Source organism: Vicugna pacos, unplaced genomic scaffold, assembly GCF_048564905.1.
Source record: "Vicugna pacos unplaced genomic scaffold, VicPac4 scaffold_103, whole genome shotgun sequence".
Classification (NCBI taxonomy): domain Eukaryota; kingdom Metazoa; phylum Chordata; class Mammalia; order Artiodactyla; family Camelidae; genus Vicugna; species Vicugna pacos.
Window position 1 is genome coordinate 1515018 of NW_027328783.1, and position 24701 is coordinate 1539718.

Genomic DNA, 24701 nt, shown 5'->3' on the forward strand with positions numbered 1-24701 from the left:
TATATATATATATTTGTGAATATTTATTTATTTATTTATTTATTTATTTATTTATTTATTTATTTATTTATTTATTTATTTATTTTAAATGAGGTTTACAAGGAGCAGTTGTGGATGATAATCCCAAAAACTGTATTTGAAATCTGAAAGCTTGGGTTTTTCTTCTGATTCAGACCTTTTTAAAAAAATTTCTTACTTTTAGCAAGTCATTTAACTACTTCTTAGCTCCAATTTTCTGCTCTTTGAGGGCACAGAATTAGATTCTTGAAATAGACAGTCTGTATTCTTCAGGTTTCTAGTGTGTTTTAGAAATATTTATTTGTTAGGGGAGCTAGAACAGACAGGGTTTCCACTTCAGTGCAGTTATGTTTTTACCTTTTTATAATTAGAGATTGAGAAATCATTTCATTTGAAAATAAAATGATTCCTTTTATTTTTTATGAAAAGTTTAAAAACCACAGGATTAGATTATAAATTGTCCTTTATTTCTGAAATTTAATATATTTAGTTGTACAGATTAAGTGGTACAATGAAGACTGCAGTACAGAATTTCTGTCTCTTATAATATAGTGTGTTAGTTTTCTTTGCTTCATGAAGGAGCCGTATGAAGCTCATTAATAACAACACAGTATATCTTTGATAGAGTTCAACTTTTCTTCTTCCTTTTTCCTTTTTCTTCTTACTCTTTCCAAATTAGGATAATTGTGGTCTCTGACTTTTTTCCAGTTAAATTTTTAAAATACATTTTTATTTTTTACATTCTACAATCACTTTTGACTTTTGGAATTAATATAAGATAGAGATAGGTATGCAGACAAAACCAAACACTAAATGATAGTATTTTCTTCTAGGAAGTTAAATTTTGGTTATAATTATGCCAGGGGAAAAAAAATAAACTTCCTAAGACAGTGGAAACTACTGATAACTTTTAAAAACTAAATCAGTTTATGCGAGTCATGCCTCCTTTCATAAGCATGTCATTATTAACAGGAAGTTTGTTGGCTGTGATTTATTCTGTCTGTGTTCCTATTTTACAGGTTTATTTAATGCTTTTGGTGGAAATCATGACAGCCACATAGATTTTAAGGAGATATCCTGTGGGCTATCAGCTTGTTGCAGAGGACCTCTGGCTGAAAGACAGAAATGTAAGTGTGTTAAACATCACAAAATTTGGAAGCTATACAGAGAAAAACATAGCATCCATTCATGTAAAAAATCATCTGATTAAGGCTTGAATTTTCATCCCTTTGGCAAATAGCAATCTCTTGCTGAGGTTTTACTGAGGTCAGTGTAAAGGTTCAATCATCTATTCTTTTTTACTGTGGAGTAATTTAAGATCGTTGTTGTTAATAATGGTTGATTTTCCAGATAAATGTACAATTCATGATAAATGAACTACATCAATCATGATGTGTTTAAAAATGTTAAGCATATAGAAAATATTTTCTGGTAGTCTATATAGAAAATTTGTCTTGCTTAACTTGAATTCCAACTTATTTTCTATCACTGTGTATATTGATATTTTATTAGCAAAATTAAATTTATGATAAAACAATTTTATTAAATACTAAATTTATCTTTTAAACCTATCTAAAATATTATGGCATAATTTATAAGCATATTACATACCTAAATCTTAACCATATTTGTTTAGGAAAATGCAGCAGTTTACATTTAATTGGAACATAATTCTTACATATTCACTAGGGTAATTATCTCTGCATCTTTCTAAAATACAGCTTTACAAATACTGCATATTTTGGGTATGATACTTAATAGTTCAATATTCTTTAGTAATGTTGTACTGTGATGCACTTAGTTAATTTAATAGCATAAATATTACATGGGTGTGTGAAGTAGATAATTATTTAATCTTAAAAATTTAGATTTCTTTTATCTTCCCTGATAGTATAACATTACTCTAACCTGGCTTTGTGATAGATTATTTGTTCACATTAAAGTTCTGGTATTAAAGAGGCTGAAGTCTTTGTTTCTCAATTGAGGTTAATTGTTGTCTTAAATTTTTTTTAAATTTATTTTTTTGCCAGTGGACTAGTGGAAGTTAACCAACTAGACTAACTAGCAATTTTGCTGATATTGATGTTAATTAGCAAAGTGCTGATATTTTGGATTTTTAGCTTGTTGTATATAAACTTCATTGAAGATTTGAAATTGTTCTTAGGCAAAAATATTGGGTGCACATTAATTACATTGGAGAGGCAAAATCGTTATACAGTCATCTCTCATTATCTGCTGAGGATTGGTTCTGAGACCCCCTCAGATACCAAATCCATGGATGCTCATGTCCTTATGTAAAATGGCATAGTATTTGCATATAATCTATGCACATCCTCTTGTATACTTTAAATCATCTCTAGGTTACTTGTAATACCTAATACAATGTAATTATTTGTAAGTACAATGTAAATGATATGTGAATAGTTGTCAGTGCATAGCAAATTCAAGTTTTGCTTTTGAGAACTTTCTGGGAAAATTTATATATATATATATATATTTTGATCTATTGTTTATACCTGTGAATGCAGAACCAATGGATACGGGGAGCTGATTGTAGCAGCTTTTTGTTGATTCTTAATGTAGATGGAATATTTTCAGCATTGTAAGAATCAACTCTGAAGTGATCAGTTATAAATATTAGAAATTAATTTAAAAGCTTGAATTACCTTCTCAAAATCTGTGAGATATTCTATAGTAACTTGGCCCTTCTTTTTCAGTTTGCAAGAAATTTAACTTTAGGTTTAGGTGAAGGATAGAGTTCTCACAGCTGGCTAATGATATAAGGAGAGAGACTTGTGAAGTGTACAGGAATTCCTACAAGTTCAAAGGAATGTAATGACACAATCTCCCCCAAATAAGAACTTAATCCAGAATGTAGTTGTTTGAGGAACTAAGTAATTTCACTAGGGCAGCTTGTAATAAAATGTATTATACTTCAGAATATAAAAGTAATTTTCCTCCATAAGAGTTTCTTTTCTTTAGTTTGCTTCAAGGTATTTGATGTTGACGGTGATGGAGTTCTTTCAAGGGTTGAACTGAGAGACACGTGGTTGCACAGAGGTCTGGAAGGACAACTGCACCGATGATACCCTGGTAAAGTCTGATTGTATACATCTTGCATGTAAACTTCCAACAGGAACATAGAGTGAAGAATTTTTTAAAAGAGGTTGAGAAAAAGATTTCTTACTACTTCTAGGTTCTATATTATGCTACTCAAAATATTCATAGCCAAAGATGCAAAATTGGGAAGAGAATTTGCCTTAGAAAATTTAGTAAACTGTATGTATTATGTAAAATTAAAAAATGAAACCACTGGAAAATTGTCATAAATTTTTAAGGTAAACGAGCAATCTATTTCTGGAATTAAAAAAAAAAAAAACTTGACCGAAAAAATATTTTATACTTCAGCTACTGGCTAATAAAAATGATACCTTCTCTTTCCTAACTACTGATTTGGGTTTCTGGTTTTAAAGGAATTACTTGTGGATCTATCCAACATTGTAGAAGACACATAGAATGCACATGACACCACAAAGGTGAGTCTAGCAGAGACTAATTTATTCTTTTCTAAAAATACATTATATTCTGAATTGGTATACATACCTTACATATACATACTTGAATCTCTTCTGCATCATCCCTGCTAAATGCTTATTTGGACCTGTGGTTACAATAACTCTAAGTTGTCCCTAAGGAAAGCCCATTCGACCTTTAAACAACTCCATTAAGTGTTATTTACATAAAAACATTATATTTTATAAGCTAGGCATTTTGTAAAAATTAAGTAGAGACAACCCTTGCCATCTGTAGTTTATAATCTTTACTTCTCCCAGTTTAATACATTATGGTAAGACAAAACTTATATTGAGCAAAAGAAGCCACAGAATAAAAGAACACATTGTACAATTTAATTTATATGAAGTTCTAGAACAGAGACAGAACTAATGTTAATAAGTGTTACAATAGTGATTTTGGAGATGGGTGACTTAACTGAGAAGGACCATAGGATATCTGGGATGATGGAAATTATTTTTTATCTCAATCTGGGTGGTGTATATAGTTTTTAAAATTTTTTTTCAATAATATTGGTGAGGGTCTGTCCTAAGTTCTTTAATAGCAGCCAGAATAAGTGTATAATAGCAGAAACAAGCATGTAATTTACAAAGAATAAAGCCTTGAATTTTTTTAGTTTCACAACATTTATTAAAGATATTATAATAGGTTTGCCTTAATGTCTATGTATCCTGTGAAACTGAAGATAATCCATATATGTGAGACACATATGAGTTAATTTGACCCTTTCTATTCAAATGTTGACATGTACCAAGTTGCAGATGGTAGGACGTAGACCATAGTGGCCTTACACAGGCTTAGAAAAATAAGTAACATTTTTTTCAATCACAAATCCAGAAGAAATCATCATAGTCTTATTAACTGACACTCAATAGAAATAAATAATAGAAATGAATTTTTCAGGGCTTGATCTTTGTTTGGCAATTGAGATAACCGTCTTCATTTACTTTTCTGCCCAAAACTAAGGTAGCCATTTCTATTTGGTATATATGAAAACAGAAACACAGGAAAGTTTCTACTAGGAAATACCTTATGTAGAGATACAATTTCCATCGCCTTTCTTCTGGGTGTTTGATAAGTATGAAGGTTATCATTGCTGTCTATTTTTATATAAGACCGAGTTTCTTCTTATGGCTGTACTTTTGAACATTAAAAAAAAGATCATTTAGCTACTCCATCTCCATGTAACCATAATAATGAAATGGTAAAAATTTAGAATAGAATTTGGACCTTTCAACCAAACCTATTACCCATATTCACTGGTGACTAGACGGTGACAATATTACCCATTATTTTGTACCATTACGTTGGTGTTAATATACTTCAATGGAAGTTGCATCATGAAAGCCAATAATTACCATCACAGTGCTTTAAAATCTTTCCTTATAATAAATGGTAATATATATTGAATGAATACATGAATATCATTAATAATAAATATTATTATATATCATTAAATAATAAATCATTAGATAATAAAAATATAATTAAGTAATAAAAGCTAAGAACATTATTATTCATCTAGGATTGTTAAGGTGATTGTTCAAAACATGAAGTAAGAAGCATTTGGCTATATTTTTGCCTTCCAAGAAATATTGTCTGCTGTATATAAATGTAATTTTTGGTACACTTTGACACCAAAAAAAAAAATACTGCTTTACTCAACTTGTGAATGTAATGTTAAATTTTATTTTGAGGAAATGTTAATATAGATACTCATTTATTATATATATTTAGTTTCTTTAAATCTCTTAAGAAGTCTAATAATATTGCCAGATGTTTTAAAGATCTTAGAAAATTGTTAGGGTCAAAGGGCATAATCCAAAGAGTTTGGAAAAATGCTTTCAAAGTTAGTAAATAGTCCTTTTTCTCTACCCAGAACCTTTTGTGGGTTCTGTTAGTAAACTTCACCTTGAGCCAGAAGATACTGAGAGTTATTTCCCAGGTCTTACTTGAGGAAGATTTTTGGTGATAAATTGCCCACGTTATGACTGACTACTTCAGAGTTTGGTTACTTTTGAACTTACTCTTGCTGGCCTACTTTCAGATGAATACATAGCATCTACATTAAATCATTAGTTTTCTTTCAGACAAATGACCATTGCAAGTTTAATAAAACAAATTTAATTCAAATAATATAAGAAAATGAAGATTTAAGATATTCTTAAATATTGTTTCTCTTTCAGAATGGCCATCTTAACTCTAGAAGAATATCAGATCTGGACTGTGAAAAATGTTCTTGCCAATGAGTTTTTGAATCTACTTTTCCAGGTATGTTTAAGGTAAATAACAGAGACCGAGGGCAGTGGTACCAGTAGTTCTACATCTTTTCCATTATGTAGTAGTTAGACAACTAGACTACAAAACCATATATTGTCAAAAGAACTGCATTAACCTGTACACCACCTGCAGATGGTAAGTTAGAGTGTGCCTGCTTCTCAGAGTCACAATGTGCATGATAGGAAAGTAGAGTATAGCTGATAATGTCTATCTTAATTACTCTTGATAGAGCAGATTGTAGACACATAAAAAAGAATTTAAAATGAAAAAGCCATTATAATTTGCTATTTTTCTTTACTTTTTTTTAAGACCCTCCCTAACAAGTAAGGCAGTGTGGACAGAGACATAGATCATAAGTTGGCAGCTGTAAATTTTTCACAAAGTATACCATCTTTCCAGTTAGGAGGTTATTTTAGATGCAGAGCTGTTTCTTAATTTTCTTTCTTTCTTTCTTTCTTTCTTTTTTGTAATTTAATTCTTTAGAAGGTCCAATAAAGATTGAAGGAGAAAGGAGGAAAGAAAAGCTGTCAGGGGTGAACATGAAATCATAAAACTTGCCAGATTTTAAGTATTTTCCCAGTTAAAGTAGTTCTCTTTGCTCCAATTTAAAGAAACAACTTATAGTTTCCCATTTTTCATAATTCTTCAAAAATATATGTTGATTTAATAGTATTTTACAGGGGGGAGGGCTGTGAGTAGGGACAGACTGGAAGTTCAAGATTTGTAAATACTGACAGGTATATATAGAATAGATAAACAAGCTTATACTGCATAGCACAGGGAAATATATTTAAGAATTTGTAGTAGCTCATGGTGAAAAAATATGAAAACAAATATACGTATATTCATAAAGGACTGAAAAACTGTGCTGTACACCAGAAATTGACACAACATTGTAAATGGACTATAACTCAGTTAAAAAATAAAAGATAAGACTGTTAGAACACTATAAAAAAAGTAGTATTTTACATTTTTCTTATTTTATTCTCCTTTTCTTATAAAAGCACCCCTATGAAGATCAATAAGGCTTGATATCTTCATATCTATCATGATCCTCCATTGTGAATACAGAGTAACCTGCCTGTGGCACATCTATGTTAGAATAAATGAAAATTGAACTCTTCCTGACAGCTAATAACTAATGTATATTTAAAGCATATGAAATCTGATAAGCCTGTGATGCCCATTTAAATCAATCAGTTGCTCCACTGTCAGTTATCTGCCAGGATCTAAGTTGATGTCTTTATAGAATATAAATACATGTAAAAATAATATAAACCTACTATAAACAGGAATGACTTGCTTAGTAATATGAAAATTGAGCAGCTATTTTTATCTCATTTAAAACGATGCCCTCAATTACTTTATTATCATTAATTATATAGATATTTTGACCACTTAAGTTTGTGTCTGAGTCATCTGGCAGCTCTTACATAGCAAAGCATTTTGAACTTTTATATTGCCTTTCCTATTTTCTCATGCTTATCAGGGACTTGCATAGGCACTATTTTTTCTATGACTCTATAAACAGATTTATGCCTGAAATTTTCTTTTGTGTCTCAGGGTTTCTAGCATTATATTACTGACAGATTTCTTGTTGGTTACCAATCTCATTTGTTTCTTTGTATAGATACTCCTTTCAGTCCTTTCAAATATATATATATATATATATGTAGTCAGTTTACAATGTTGTGTCAATTTCTGGTGTGCAGCACAATGCTTCAGTCATACATGAACATACATATATTCATTTTCATACTCTTTTTCACCATAAGTTACTACAAAACAGTATTGGATATAGTTCCCTGTGCTATACAGTATGAACTTGTTTATGACTTGGGAGTTTGAGATTTGGAGGTACTAAATATTAACATTACATTTTATGATGCTCACTTTATCCCATATTCAGACATGCTTTTAAAACTTTATGTTCACTTAATATATAAGTAAGCAGACTTACTCTAAATTTTTTTATTTTCTGTCTGTTTCTAAAATAGAATTAGCTAATAAATTCAGTGATAAAAGCTTGAATTATTCTTTTATTTTATTTGCCAAGATCCCACTCCTGGCTGACCATTTTGGGTATTTAAGTATAAAGTAAGTAAATGTCAGTAGAATTAGGAAACCATTCCTGTGGTAATATTATTTTCAGTCCTTTCAAATAAACTCAGTGCCCAATATTTTGCAGAGGAAGTATTCTAAACATGATCAGGATCTTCTGTCTTGTACGTTTGTCAGAAAGCATGAAATGTTAAACAGTTTGATAAACAGAATAGTTCACCACACTGACCCCTACCTATATCCATGTTCTAATCCTGAAATCTGTGAATATGTTATTTTACATGGCAAAGGGGATTTTGCAGATGTATCAGGTTAAGAACTCTGAGACAGGGAGATTAGCCTGGATTATCTACATGGGCCTAGTCTAACAACAGGAGTCCTTAAAAATTGAAAATCTTTCCCAGATGTGGTCAGAAAGATATGACTTTGGAAGAAGGATTAGAAAGCTGTAAAGCTGTTAGCTTTGAAGATAGAGGAAGGGCCATGGGTAAAGAAATGTGGGTGAACACTAGAAGCCGGAAAAGACAAGGAAATATATTCTTCCTTTGACTTACAGAAGGGCATACAGCTCTACTGACATCTTGATTTTTAGCCAAGTGATACCTGTTCCTCACTTGATCTACAGAACCATAAAATAATAAGTTTGTGTTGCTTTAAGCTGCAAAATTTGTGATAATTTGTTACAGCAGTGATAAAAATAAATATAGGGGAGGTAATCCAAATTTATGGATTGGAGGGCTCAACATTTTAAAGATGTCAGTTCCCCTTCAACTGATTCAAAAATTTATATGTGCACATCAAAATCCCCAAAACTTAATTGTTGTTACTGTTTATTTGTAGAAATTGACAAGCTGATTCTAAATACATAGAGAAGCTTGAAGAGCCAACAATAGCCAAGATGATATTAAAGAACAATGTTAAAGAACTTATTATAAAACAATATTAACTCTATGTGATAACTACCTAAAGTTAGACATATAGACCAATGGAACAGTATTGAATTAAACCCTGTACCATACATGAACAGTAATTTTAGACAGATTATAAATCTAATAAATTTGAAACAAAAAGCAAAGCATCTGGGGGAGAGTAAAGCTCAGGTGGAATGTGTGCTTAGCATGCATAAGGTCTTGGGTTCAACTCCCAGTACCTCCATTAAAATAAATAACCTAATCCCCCACCAAAATAAAGCATCTAGGAAATAGTGTAGGAGATATTTTAATGACTTTGAAGTGGCAAAGAGTTCTTAAACAGGAGACAGCACTAAACATAAAAGAAGAGTTTTAAGTTAGACTTCAGTAAAATTAAGAATTATTTTTATCAAGAGATACCATTAAGAAAGTGAAAAGCCACACGGTGGGAAAATATATTTGCTATACCTATATCCAACAAAAGACTTGTATCTAGGGCATATAGAGAACAAAAACCAGTGGAGAAAAAGGCAAAACCTCAATATTAAAATGTGCAAAAAAATTGAACAAGTGCTTCACACACAAAAAGAAAAATCCAAATAAGCTATGAAAAGTGGCTGACCTCTTTAGTAATAATAAAAATACGTACTAAAACCACACTTGGAACACCATTAGACATCCACTAGAATAGTTAGTTGTTAAGTGATATGAAGCATTGGTGAGGGTAACATGCAATGGGGACTCTTACACATGGCCAGTGGGAATATAAATTCTTTCAAATACTTTGAAAGTAGGCTTTTTGAATGAAAGTTATATATGTATATGTACATATATACACACACACACACATACATACATACACACACACACACTCCCTGTGTACCCTTCAGAAGCTTCTACATCAGAGCACAAAAGGACATCCAGAAAATTCTCATAATCACTATTTGTTATAGCCCCAAATAGAAAATGACCCAAACACCTGTCAACAATAAATACATAACCATAAGTGGTGGCACATGCATACAAATTGTATACTTTAAAGCAATATAAATAAATATACCAGTTTACAGAAAACACTAGTGGATGAATCTTACATAATGTTGAGTGGAATGTAAGGGACTAAAACTTTCAAAAGCAAAAAAAAAATCCATGGTGGCTGAATTTAGGATGGTGAATCCATCAAAGGGGTGCCATAGTATCTGGGAAGAAACCCAAAGTGGAACAGCAATGTTCTGTTTCTTGACTGGATGAAGGTTACATAGATGTGTTTACTTTGTGAAAAATCACTGAGCTGTATACTTAAGATATGTTCACATGTAAGCACGTATATTATATTTGCATTTAAAAAAAAAATGTATGCTTGCAAAAAAAGATATCCAAAGCCTAAGTATTTATCAGTAGGAGAATGGATAAAACAAATGATAGTATATTCAAACAATGGAATACAATTCAACAATAAAAAAGAATCAACTACTGATACAAGGATGAACCTCAAAAGCCTAATTTATACATTTCATTGTCAGGTAAATTTTAACTCAGAAGGTAAACAAAACTATAAACAGGCATGTGCCCTGGGGGGAGGGGTGCTGAAGCCTTTGTCTCCTCAGACCTGTGCCATTACTGGCACATCTCGCAAGAAGAGAGGCAGGGCTCAGCCACAGCTACCATCTCCTCCTGTGCATAGTGCCCGGGTGGGGGCAGGGCTGAGACCTGAATCTGCACATGGGGGCTCCACAACCTTTTAGGCAGGACTGAGACTTGTTTATAGCCTGAGGCAGAGAGGATTTTTCTACCCTGACACCTCAGAGAACTTGTGCTGCCAAGGGAAACAAGGAGCTCAGATTTGGCACAGAGCGTAGGCGGGGCTGTTCCGTGGTCTTCCCTGAGCCCACCTACAGACCGCCTACCCGAGGCAGAGCAGGCTGCTGCACAGAGCAGCAGAGCGACCAGCACCAGGAGAGGGCAGGTGGGCAGCCACCCACCTTCCTGGCAGGAACACAGCACCTGACCACGGTGCTGGGGCGGGGTGTGATCTGCCCACCTGCTTTCCCCCAAGCACAGCATCTGACTGTGGCATCAGGAGGGGGAGTGACCTGCCCACCCACTGGATAAGAGCGCAGTTCCTGACCTAGTGTTAGGAGGGGACACAATCTGCTGGCCAACAGCCACTGAGAGCAGCACAGATGAGGGTGCCAACAGAAGGCCTATGAAACAGCAAGCTGAGTTCGTGAAGCAGGGCAAAGACACAAAGACCTCTAGATAAAATCATTAAGGGCACACCATCTCCAGGATAAGTAGGTAACTGCTACTCCTTAAGCCACGGTGCCAGAGAGATATGAGCAATGTGAAGAAGAGAAACCACTCCCAATGAAAAATTCAAGAGAAATCCCCTGAAAGCATGAACAAAGAAATAGACATTGATGGTCTATTAGATCAAGATTTTAAAAAAGAGTGATCAAAGTACTGAAGGAACTAAAAGAAATAGTGTTTAGGTATATAAAATGTATCAAAAATGAAATAGAAACTATAAAGAAGAACTAGGTAGAATTAGTAAACTCATTGGCTGAGATGAGAGCTGACCTAAAGGCTGTGCAAAGCAGACAAGAAAATACAGAAGAATAAATAAGTGACCTAGAAGACAGGACAACAGAAAGCACCCAATCAGAACAGCTGAGAGAAAAACAAATGAAAAACAAAACAATATACGGGACCTATGGGGTAATATAAACTGTGCCAATGTATGCATAATAGGAGTTCCAGAAGGGGAAAAAGAACAAAGCGGGTTGAAAAGGTATGGGAAGGACTCATGACTGAAAACTTCCCAAACCTAAAGAAGGAATCATATCCAAGCACAGGAGGCTCAGAGGGTCCCAAGCAGGAAGAACCGAAACAGACCCACACCAAGGCATATCCTAATCAAGATAGCCAGATTCAAGGATAAAGAAATGATCCTAAAGGTAGCAAGAGAAAAACAAAGAGTGAGTTACAAGGGAACCCCCATAAGGTTTTCAGCTGATTTTTCTACACTATTTACAACAGCTAAGACATGGAAACAGCCTAAAATGTCCATCAACAGATGACTGGATAAAGATGTGGGATATTTATATGATGGGATACTATTCAGCCACAAAAACTGACTACATAACGCCATTTGCAGAGATATGGATGCTCCTGAAGAATGTTATTCTAGGTGGAGCAGAACAGAAAGAGATCACTCCACACATGGAGCAGAACAGAAAGAGATCACACCACACATGTGAGATCACTCATGTGTGGAATCTTAAATATATGCAAGATCTTGTGGTAACTCACAGCAAAAAAAAAAAAAGTGACAATGAATATATGTACGTTCATGTATAACTGAAAAATTGTGCTCTACACTGGAATTTGTCATAACATTGTAAAATGACTATTACTCAATAAAAAATGTTTAAAAATAAGTAAAATAAAATATAACCTTTAAAATACTGTATAATGAGAGGTGTGATGTTCTAGTATCTGTTTTAAGAAGTACGTTAGACACACATAAGAATAGCCAATGGTCAGACAGATCACATGTTATCAGCTACCACCCCATGCAAATTAATGGCATTTAGCAGATATTCATATATGTGTGTAAATATATAAAATAGGTATTAGTCTATATGTAAATCAAATCAAATATTATGATCTAACGTAAAATCATATCAGCAAAAGCACTTTGCTGACATAAGTGTCTTGGTGTAAACAGATTACAATTTTTTATTGAGTTGTCATAATGGGATAATATTGTGAACCAAGTGGAAATTGTAAAAAAAAAAAGTTATCCAAAAAAAAAAAATCCTGCCTACATGAAAAGATGCACAGTTACTATAAGGCCTCTCCCATTATTTACTATCAGTGTCAGAAAGTCTTGGAATAAGTTAGGAGAATTAAAAACTCTAACAAGACACAAGAATGCACTCTCTGTTAAAGAAAATAAACGAAAAGAAAAAAACAAATGAATAGACAATTAAGGTCCTACAGATAAAAATACTAATTTTTATGGGAAATAGCCTTAAAATCAAAAATAAGGAGATTATATTCTAATTTCACCTTTTGAATAAAGATATACAAAATTTAGCTGAATACCTTCGTATTTTGCACTTATGAAGAAAAAAATGTATTTGCAATGAAAAAGCAGCCATTACCCTGCCTTTTGAGTATTCTAAAGTTTTAGGTTTGAATATATTTCATCTTAAATGATCTTAAGCACTATGCAGTGGTTGGCGTTTTAAAAATACCACTGTGTGTGGAACTTCTAAAAGTGCTTCAAAAAATTTATATTTTTGTAATAATTTAGTAATGGCCTGGATATTATTTTTAACAAGACAACTCATCATGGAATACTGCAAGATTTTTTCAATGAGTTTATATTCACAAATGTTTAAGATTGTCACTGTATTATGAGAAAATGTCAACCGTGGCAGTATTTTGACTTGAAAATGAGATAAGCTGAGAAGCATATTTTAAGTATAAACTAAATGATAGCACTCCTTTAAAGACAAGAAAGTAAAAGCATGATAAACTCTGACTTTGACACACTTAAAATATAAAAATTAACATAATGTAATTTTACACACTTATGTGTAACTCTCAGTACTTTCTCAGCCCCTTTCCCATTACACCCGCGTCCCCGCTCCTGACCCTTGGTGTACACACCTCCGTTCACACGGAGAAAGGGGGGACCCGGGCGGTGAGGACCAGGGGCGCGGACACCCCCGCGGCCCGGATGGACACGGACACTCACACCCGCATCCCCGCTCCTGACCCGCGGTGTACACACCTACGATCACACGGGGGAAGGGGGGACCCGGGCGGTGAGGACCAGGGGCGCGGACACCCCAGCGGCCCCCATGGACACGGGCACTCACCCGCTCCCGGCGGGCGAGGAGAATAGTCGAAGCGGGCCCGCCAGCGCACCCGTCCCCTCCTGCCCTGCCGGCCGGGGCCCCAGCTCGATCAGGTCCACACACACCCCGGCAGGAAGTGGGCTCAGGCCGTGGGAAACCGGCGTAACTTCAGACAGAGAGCGGGGAGCATCCTCCCGCAGACACGCAGGCAGCGCTGTCCCGGAGCCTCCTTGGCGCCGCCCTCTCAGCCCTGAGGAAAGCAAGCTCCGCCCCCAGGGAAGACGCTGGCTGCTGACGCGGACTGCGCATGCGCACCGCCACCTAAGACACGCTGGCTTCGTGCACCCCCTGCAGGTCCTCGAGGACGGTGCAGGATACTCGGAACTCATTGTAGAACACATGACCCCTCCCAGCCATGATGCTAAATCACTGGAAATCTCAGTGCCCTGGCCTCTTTTTTAATGGCACTGGTGATGCTCTCATCCAGCTATGCCTGCTCTCTTGCCTGGCACATGCCTCAGTCCTTGGAATCCTGCCTGAATCAGATTCTGTTCTGGAGGAAGGACAGGTGCAGAAGAATCTCAAAATTCCAGACTTAGAAGATGACCAGGAACCCAAACTCAACTCTGTCAACTCCCTGGGGTCCCCTGAGGAGTGTGGTTTTCTCAGAACCATCTGCCCTGTGTCAGGAGCAGACCAAGCCTCAGGTAGCTTAGAGAGGCTATCATGCAGCACATGCTTTGAATGGTTCTCAGTTCTGACCTGCATGATCTTGAGACCCTTTTGTAACTCCTAACACTCTGTTTTCTCATACCTATAGTGATGGTTATTGACGACTGAGTTAATCCTCTTACAATGCTGATGTGCTATTGTTCCTTGGATAACAGAATATTTTGAAGGGATCAACAGTTTATCACTTCCCCCTAATGAAGTATGTTTTTAAATCTAGAAATGTTTCAGGGGGCACTCAGGTCCTCCTCTTGCACCAGTTCCTGAGGTGTTGGCAGTTTCTGCTCTGAGCTCCAGATCCTGATCCTGCCGGTGGTCTATGGTGATGCCATTGTGTACATGCTCTTCCTTTTGCACCGGTGTGGAAAGGAGACAGCCCTTCCCCTACATGAGGCTGCAACATGCTGACACTCAAAGCAGGCACAATGAAGAACCAGCTAGAGTCCCCGGTACCAGCTGTCCCAGGTAGAAACGTCACCTTCACCACAGTGTTCCTGTGCTCCTATCAGGCCTTCACTACTCCCAGCAGGCCATGCCTGAGCAGTGTGACAGGTGACTGTCTGTCCCAGCATGGCATGGTGGTGATGATCCCACCTTATCTGTTTGTTTTTGGAATGTCCCCACACCTCTCTGAGCTTCACTTTGCTCTTCTCACAGGCAGAGATGTACAGGCATGAACCTCACAGGGTTATGGTAGGTAGTCACGGTAGCTGCTCACCCAGTGGCATTCTCTGCCGAGAGGGCTGCTGGGAGTGCTGTGTGTCTTCACACTTGTCCTTCACTCTTCCCAATGAAAACACTCTTGGCCTTATTCTTCCCTGGCCTGCGGCCTTTCTGTGCTTGCAAAAGAACATGGAAACAATCTGCAAAGAAGTTTTGAGGTTCTGTCCATCTTGTCCAGGAAATGCTGACTCTGCTAGGTATGCTGTTGGGTGGGCTCTCATGGGAGGGGCTTGGGCAGGACTTCCCTTTGCAATAAGCTGCCCCACCCAGGCCTTTCCATGATCCAGACCCCTGGGACCAGGGTGCAAATCCCCAGCTCCCCACTTGTCAACCATGTGACCTGGGCAACTTTCTCAAACCCAAGCTTTGTCCACCCAAGGTCAGCAGAGATGGGGGATAACAGGATGTCCCGCACAGAGTGTCTGTGCAGATTAAGTGAGGTAGAACTGCAGAACAGTGGTGGGGCCTGGCCCATTGGTTGGCAGAAGGGAGCTCACCATGTGCAGCAAGTTCCGCGGGTCACCCAGCAATCTGCCCAGAGGCTTAGCCACTCCATCGCTATCATGCATCTGAAGTCCACTTAACCACATGGGAGAGAAACAAACACATATTCTGAGTGTAGCTGCCACAGGGAAAATTGCATCTTAGCGGGGAGTAATACCAGAGGGTGATCAGGATGGCGGCAGATGCCCCCTGGGTTTGAGCAGACTGGAGCTGCTCTTCAGAGACTGGGGTTAGTGAGGATGGGCTTGTAGAAATACCCCTCTCCTTTACCCATCAATGCTGGGTCCTGCGGGTACTGAGTCCCACAATCGGTGTGCTGCTAGTGCCCTCAGCACAGAGAAAAACCCAGGGGTTCCCACAAGGCTTCGGCCACGTCCTCTGCTTCCTGAACTCCCACTCTGGTGACCCCACCTGGGATGCAGAGATGAGGTGAGGCAGGGACCTGTGCTGTCAACATCACTGCTCTACCCTGGGAATCTGGCACACAGTAGGTGCTTGGTAACTCATTGTTGAATGAACAGCAATACTGGGCCAAGTTTCTGTGGGTGTCTGTGCCCCCAGATCAGGGACCCCTCAGGGTCCACCTCACAAGTGACATGAAAATAATGATCCCACCAGGAGCAATAACAGTTCCTCAGAATAAATGGGCTTTTCCAAGCACTCTCCACCTGTTGCAAAGGCCTCCCAGCAGGGAAGTGGGCTGTCAGGGGCAGCACTGCACTCTCCACTGTAACAAGGAGAAAGCCAAGGGCCACAGAGAGGAGTGCCTTTCCAGTGTCACTGCTCACTTTCCCACCTTTTGGGAGACCAGGAGGCTTTTCTACTACATTCTGGCTCTGAAGCCCCAATACTGTGTGGACATGCCTCCCTCCCTGGAGCAAGGAACCACTAAGTGACCTGTCACTTGTCACCAAGCAGACAGGCTCATTCCAGCTCATTGTGCCACCAGCAGGTTGTGCTAGAAGCAGGATCCTCTGGGAGACATCACACTCTCCCAAGCTGGAAACAGGTGAACAGCTCACAGGTTTCCTGGAGAGGATGGTCACATGGCCTTGATCTGGCTGATCAGCATTTTCCATCCTCCCTGGCCACTGTGATTGGCTCAGGGCTGGGCACCAGCCCAATCAGGCTCCACGGAGGTCAGGCCTAGTTGCTGGAATCCTGGGAGCAGAGAAGTTCTATTTCAGCTGGGAGTTGAGGGGTGGTGATGTCAGCCTGTGGCAGTTGGTGACCATCTTGCTTACATAAAGGCAGAGCCATGTGAAGATGACACCAGTGGCAGAGCCCAGAGGTGGGGAAGGATGACTTCTGTTGATGTCACTGAGCACCAGGTACAGACCTGCCTGAAGCTATCTCCCTGTGGACGTCTCAGTTAGTCATTCTCTCCTGCCCTGTTTGCTTCATTAAGCCACTTTGGTTTTCTGTCACTGGTTTTAAGAAAAAGTTTGTCTATTCCTTCAAGCTGGCTAAATGGAGACCCTGGAACTGCAACAGTGAGGTGACAGGCAACAATGTGGCTAATAGAGTCCAGAGGCGTCTGTTCAAACAGGGGATTGTAAATGACAAGGGAGAGTACACATGGCCTCAGTGAACAGATTTGCTACTGGTAGCTCCCAGTTCCTGGATATTAGAGTGCATGCACTCAGCCAAGTCTCAGCTCTGCTGTCACACCTGCTAACCCACACCTCTCCTCTCCCACCTGCCGGGCCTAGGGGGGCTGGACACCCCCGGGCACCTGAAACAGCCCAGGGCTTTGTGTAGTAATTTACACAGGCTGCCCCCAGTTCTGAGGGTGAGGGTGACTGGGTTCCAGTTTACAGAGAAAACAGACTAGACGGTCTCACTGGTGAGATGTGGGGGTGGGACCCCAATCTAACTTCTGACCTATGACTTCAGAGTGGACAGCCTCCCCACCCTCAGCCAGGATGCTTGCTAAGCCTAGGGGCTCAGGAGTCCTGCTTCCTCCAGCACCCCTCCTGGAGGTGAGAGTGGGGGGCTCTTCTCTATACAACATTCACCCCTGCAGGGGCACACGTGTGACCTCACAGTCTGTCATCCCTTCCTTATGACCTGGACCTCCTTGATGTGTGAGCACTGCAGATCATGGGTGCACACGTGGGCAGGTGCACCATGACTGAGAGGACAACACTCCAATTTAAGCCCCTCCTTGCTCAGATGATTACATCCTGGAATTGAGGGGTTCCCAGGGGTCAGTTGGCCAATTCTGGCCTTAGGGGCAAATTCTTATCACCCAGGGGGCTAATTTTTAAATTAAATTACACATTTACAATTCAATAGTCAAGCCCCTTTCTAGGCAGCCTTGTAGCCACTCAGCTTTTACCCCTCGCTGTGACCATGTTCTTAACTTCAAATTGAGTGTCATTATGGACATGAACATGTCCCTTTCATGTGTCACCTTCACAGTAAGCGCCCACCCCAAACTCCCCTCCCTTCCCCTTGTCTATATCTCCACTCAGGGAGTAGGGCCCTTTTGATGCAGTTGTGCAAATGTGTGAGCTAAGGGTTTAGAATGTCCAGGCTAGGAGGGGTCTGCCCCACATGGCAGGGCAGGTGGGCTGGCAGGGGGTGATGGTTCACTTGCAAAACCTCAGCTGGTTTCAGGCAGTGACAACAGACTGGCAGCCAAGGGCTCAGCTGGTGCAGAATAAGTGGATTAACTGTGTTCACCCAGACGCCTTGGGGGTGGCAGCCCTGGAGTACGACTACAAGTGAGGAAGGTGGAGGGTCCCCAGTGCCTGGACCTCCACCTTCTAAAAATCAGGACTGAGATGTGGCTCTGAAGTCAGAACACTGGAGTTCAAAGCTTCCCCCACCACTTAGTCAATAATTCAAAGCAAATGAGCCTCAGTTTTCTCATGTGTAAAATGAGAACTTTGAAGCCTCTCCCTCTGAGGGTGTGGAGGGAAGTAAATGCGGTGACAGCAGAGCACAGGAGCTGTCTGGGCTGAGCCTGTATACAGGCAGGCCGTTGTTGCTGCCATGACCACTGTCTTCCAGGGCAGGGTCTGCACTCTCTCCCTGTGAAGGTCCAGACAGTAAACATTCTAGGCTTTGAGGGACCTACAGTCCCTGTCACAACTACCACCCTCTGCTGTTGGAGGGCAAAGACAGCTCCTGCAGTAGGTAGTCCAGTCTCGCACCCCCGCTTCCTGACATAAGTATTCCTGAGATACAATTTTCACATAACTTTGTTGGCTTTAGGTGTGCAGCATAATGACTTGTTACATGTGCATATTGTGAAATGATCAGTGCATTAAGTTTACCTGACGTCTGTCATCACCCAAAGTCACACACTATTTTCCTTGTGATGAGAAATTTTAAGAGGTACTCTCTTAACTATCAAATGCACAACGCAGTGCTGTTAACTACAGTCACCTTGCAGTACATTATGTCCCCAGGACTTGTTTATCTTCTAACTGGAAGTTTGTACATTTTGATTATCTTTCCGAATTTCAATCATCCCCTGACTCACCTCTGGCAACCACCAACCTGATATCTGTTTCTATGTGTTTCAGTTTATTTTGTAGATTCCACATATAAATGAGATCATAGGTATTTGTCTTTCTGTCTTATTTATTTCACTTAGCATAATACCCTGAAGGTCCTCCCAAGTTGTCACAAATGGCAGGATTTCACTTTTTTAATGTCTGAATAAGATTCCATTTTATATACATATATATGCATCACGTTTTCTGTACCCATTCATCTGCTGATGGACACTTAGGTTGTTTACATATCTTGGTTATTGTAAATAATGATACAGTGAACATGAGGGTGCAGTTGTCTCATTGACATAGTGATTTCATTTCCTTTGGATATATTCCCTGCAGTGGACTTGCTGGATCATATGGAAGTTCTAATTTTAAATTTTGGGGGAGACTTCTTACTCTTTTCCCGAGTGATGGCACCAATTTACATTCCCACCAACATTGCACAAGTTTCCCTTTTCTTCACACCACCACCATCACTTGTTATCTCTTATATTTTGATGACACCCACCCTGACAGGTGAGAGGGGGTATCTCATTGTGGTTTTGATTTGCATTTCCCTGATGGTGAGTGATGTTGAGCACCTTTTCATGTACCTGTTAGACATCTGTGTGCCTTCTTTGGAAAAATGTCTATTCAGTTCCTCTGCCCACTTTTTAAATCACATTGCTTTTTTTTTTGCTGTTGAATTGTAAGAGTTCTTTATATGTTTTGAGTGTTAACCCCTTATCAGATATATAGTCTGAAAGTACTTTCTCCCCTTCTGTCTGTTACCCTACCCTCTGCTTTCTGGATGACAGGGGTCCAGGCACTTAGGAATCTCTGCTTCTCACGTGTTTCCAATGTTGGTTGGGTGAGGGCTGTGTTCTGATAAAAGTGTGCACAACCGTGGGTCACTACCCCTTATTTTAGAAGGTGGGCTCTGAAGAGTGCAGTGTGGGCAGGGATGTTTCCCAGAAGTCATCATTTGGATGGTCATGTGCTCTGGAACTCACACCAACTAGCCCGGATGTGATGGGGCAATTTGCAAAGGGAGGACCTTGCAGCTAAGACACAGACCAGGTGCTCTTGTGTCTTGTTGGAAGGACCTGGAAACAAAGTTGTGTGGAACAGGGAATCCTCCAGGTCACAAGGCTCAGTTCAGACTTCTGGGGTGCAGAGACCTGCTCTGAGCCACTGTCACTGAGGAGCGAAGGGCCTCAGGCAGGAGGGAGGAGTTGCTGGATTTCACTTGCCCTGTGTGTCAAGTTTCAGCTCTGGTGATTTGTGGAACATGGGCTTAGCTTTGGGAATGTAAGAGGAGAGGTTACTGGGGAAGGGCTGGCTTTTTCCTTTGATTGAGGTCCTACTGTGTGCCAAGCACAGCAGTCCTCTGAGTCAGGGCTGGAAAGCCAGGCACAGAGAGGTCAGGGAGTTTCCAGGTCACACAACATTAGGCGCATCATTAGGGTCTGATGCAGACCTGACGCCCAGCCCACATTCTCTCTCCTTTCCCAGGACCATCATGATCCCACATGTCAGAATCACCCAGAGAGGCCCAGGTATGGGCACTGGGACCTTTCCTGCCTAACATGCAAGGAGCCTTAAGAGGGACAACAAGGCACTTCCTGAGTCCATGATGCCCAGAGGCTGCTCTTAGCAAGAGGCTCAGCACACACTCTTGGATGAATCCTAGCTCTGTCCTGAGTCACTGTGTCCTCCCTGCCTCAGTTCTTCTGCCCACATGGGGCTGGAAACAGCAGCCACTTCACAAGGGTCTAAGGAACCTCCAGGATCCTGGAAGCAGCACCCTCACACAGGGAGCACGGTCTCCTTAACTTTTCCTCACCTCTTTGCTGGATGTAGAGTCCCAGCGGGGCCCTGGCTTGTCCCAATTCTCACCCCAGGTCAGGGTCCAGCAGGGGGTGGTGTCCAGGCTGGACTCTGTCCTCTGCCCCTTTTGGGGACCCTCATTCATCGCACCTTGGCTGCCTAGACACTGTCTTCCAGGGGCCACTCTGTGCCTCCCACACCTACCTAGCATCCACCCACCCTGGGTTACTCCAGCGCCCTCTGGCCCTTGGACACACACCTACTCCGTGTTGAGTGGAAATGAGGTGACCGACATGCTGGGCCTCCTGGACAGTCTGGAGGAGACCGATATCCCCAACCTGCCCACCACCCCAAGAGCCCAAGATGGGGAGAGGGTGTGCCTCCATTCATACTCTGATTTGCTCAGATTCTCAGCACCTACTTTGCTGGGTGGATATGGGGGCAGAGGTATGATGTAAAAGCAGGAGACCTGGACAGCAGACCATGAGAAGGGGGCTAGCCCAGGCTGGTCTCATAACCCCCTTAGCTTTGGTTTTATCATCTTTAAAGTGGGACAGACTCTTGTGAGGTGAGCAGGATCCTGACCCATAGCCAGGAACTGTCCTACACGCCTTAGAGAAGCTCACTGACTCCTCACGAAAATCTGTGGGGCAGGGACAGGCATTATCACCCATTTCTGCAGAAGTAACTGAGGCACAGAGAGAACAGCTGAGGTGACCACCCCAGATTACAGAGCCCAGGTCATCTGGTTCCAGTGTCCAGGCTCATGGTCAGTGCCCACTCTGGGTTTTCCTCCTCCCTTCATCCACCACTGGGACCCATGGCCGCAGCCTCATCTCAGTGTGATTGTTCATGGGGAGCAGGATGGGTGCACTGAGGGACCGTTTCTCTGAGGACTGCTTTCCCAGAAGGCTCAAGGGGTTGACTGTATTCACTACTGGACACCCAGGCCTGGGCCCAGGCCAGCCACACTGCAAAGCCTGAATCAGTGATTGTTGAGTGAATATCTGAACCTCTGCATTTACCTGCATGTTGCCCCCATTTCCTCATCTCCACAGCTGGCTACCCGGCCAAAACCCCGTGTAATCAGGCCTGGGCCAGGGACAGTCACGGGGACCAGAGATGCTCAGCTGGGGACAGGAAGCCTCAGGGGCCCTGTGGCTGTCCCAAGCATCTCCTGGGGCAATTCACAGGGAAGCCCAGCCAGCTTCCAGGAACAGCAATCAGGTCCCAATCCCAGGGGTATAAGGTAGGTCTTGAGGGGTGTTTCCTGAGACTGACTTTGTGTATGAAGGGGGCCTGGGGGTCAGGCTGCTTTCAACGTCCATTCCAGGCCTACATCCCTGCTGGCAGCATGGAGCTAGTCATAAAGGACACAGGCCGTGGGGCCAAGTCTATAACAGGGCTCTGCTCCCTCTCTGTGGCTCAGTGTCCTCATCTGTAACAGAGAACTAGTAACAGGGCCATGGGAGGGCTCACTGAGACCCTCCTCTGTGGCTTTGGTTGGACACTGCCCTCCCTCTGCTCAGTGCCATTCTCTGTAATAGAGAATAGTAACATTTCTCTTAACCCGTTTTGGCCCCATTTTTCTGAGTCTCTTTCTACATTGGGCCCAGGGCTTTCACAGAGATCACAGACTTGGGATGTAATCAGAGTGTGGTCACAGCCCTAGTGGTCCCAATTGAGGCCAGAGGAGCTTCGGGGGGGTGGGAATCCAGAACTGCTTCATGGAGGAGGTGAGATCTGAGCTGTGTCCCCAAGGATGAGCTGTCATCTAGCTGAGGCCTGACACTGAGCAGGACCCATGTACATGGTTAATGAGGGTGTGAATGAATGAATGGGCACCCCTCTGACAGAGAGTGAGGGGGGAGTCCCCTAGGCCAAAGCAGGAAACACAGGGCACCCTGGGGGAGCAGAGGGCGTGGCTGCAGTGTGATGCCTGCCTCACCCTTTATGGGTGTCTTGCCACCACTTTAGCGTGTGTTCTGGTGGATTGGGAGCCCTTTTCTCTCCTCTGCTTCAGTATCCTGCTCTTCATTCCGAGGAACACCCGCCTGTGTCACCTCAGTGTCCCCAAGTGGACCTGGACCTGTCTTGTGGGAGATTTTGAAGAGGGATTTGGTGTGCAGCCCAAGACTGAATTGGGAGGGAGAGGATAATAGGGACCTCCAGAGGGGATCATGGGCTGGGAGTCATCGGAGGGGTGGGGAAGGCAGAGCCTCAGAGCTGTAGGATCCTGCTAGTGGTGGCTCCTTCACGAGGGGCTTCACAGGGAGGAAGCAATCATGGGGAAAAGGCAGAGCTCAGTTTGGGGCTTGCTGACATGGAACAGCTCATCACAGAGACGTCCAGAGGAGCTGGATGTAGGGAACGAAGATGCCACTGATGTCAGGGTCAAATCCTGAGACCCAGATGAGGTGGGGCGGTGGTGCAGGGGAAGGGGCTTGAGGATATCAAGATGTTCATTCATTGGGGTCCTCAGGGTGGGGACCTTCATGTTCATTTCACAGCCACCTGGTGCCTGACAGAGTTAGGCTTAGGGAGGTCACTGAGTAGACACGTGCCGATAACCTAGATTCTCCTCTTTCCACATAAAGTCCCTGGTGTGAAGCCAGCAGGCACTCTTCAGAGTCATACACCCTCACCCCTGGGCTCTCTGTGTGCCTAGAGCCCAGTGGCCCCTTACCTCCCACTCCCCACTGCAGGACCCTTTGCACACCTGCATTTCCACAAGCTATAAAACATCTTCTCTTGCTGTGTGTTTACCCTATGAAACCTCATTGCCCCAGGAAGAGAGGCCTCACATCCTTCCCTTATTAAAGTGGTAAAGCCTTTTGTTCAGAGAAGCCCCTGTCAGATCTCATAACCAACCAGGTACCTGTGCATGAATTGATCATGCAGCCCCCTCCTCCTTGTGTGCACAGCACCCCCCCAATAACAGACCCCACACACTCAACCTTTGCGCTCGTGTAGGCACCTCTTACCTGTGTGGCCTGATGTTGTCTATAGCAGTGTCCCTATTGAACTTTCCTAAACCCTTCTCAGACGCTGGTATTTCTTTACCAACCCAAGTAATTAGCCTGCCATTGTGCCCACAACACCTGAAACAGAGTTGGCTAAATTATGCAGATTGATGATGCAGGTTAATTTGCTATAAAGCTGAAATCAAGGTTTACAAATAAAAGCAACATACATACTCAAGGCAGGACTAAGAACTCACACGGATAACTAAGACCCTCCACATACATCCCACTTTGCCCTTAGGGCCTTTGCGATGGCTGCTCTTCCAGCCAGGATCTCTCTCCGCCTGCTTCTTAAACACCTCCAGGAATCTGCTCAAATGTCCTCCCTGACCTTATTTTTCTCCATGGAACATATCACCTCCGGACATTGTGTATATTTTACTTAATTTTCTCTGTGTCCCACACCAGGCTGTCTGCTGCATGAGGATGGAGAACTGACTGCTTCACTACCTGCTGTGCCCGGTATCTGGAACCCACCCAACACACAGTAGGACCTCAGAAATTGTGTGACGGGTGTGTGATCACTGTAGGCCACAGACAAAAGTCTTCCCAGCAATCATGGTAAGAGTCATTCATTCTCTACTTACTGAGCCCTACTGTGTGCTGGATACTGACCTGGGTGGGAGGCATGCAGTGGATTAGACACAGTGAGCACACACAGCATGTTAGGAGGGACATGTGCTCTGG

General features: G+C 41.6%; 2 long non-coding RNA genes across 2 annotated transcripts; both read left to right on the forward strand.

Annotated features, from left to right (window-relative positions):
• The first annotated feature begins 1035 nt into the window (after positions 1–1035).
• LOC140694762 (uncharacterized) lies at positions 1036–6029 on the forward strand. Its single transcript, XR_012070383.1, has 4 exons — positions 1036–1145; positions 3047–3111; positions 3492–3554; positions 5778–6029. It is a non-coding gene; the product is annotated as an uncharacterized lncRNA (long non-coding RNA).
• Positions 6030–16876: 10847 nt separating this feature from the next.
• LOC140694764 (uncharacterized) lies at positions 16877–24564 on the forward strand. The gene is made up of 2 exons (XR_012070385.1): positions 16877–17001; positions 24423–24564. It is a non-coding gene; the product is annotated as an uncharacterized lncRNA (long non-coding RNA).
• The last annotated feature ends 137 nt before the right edge of the window (positions 24565–24701 follow it).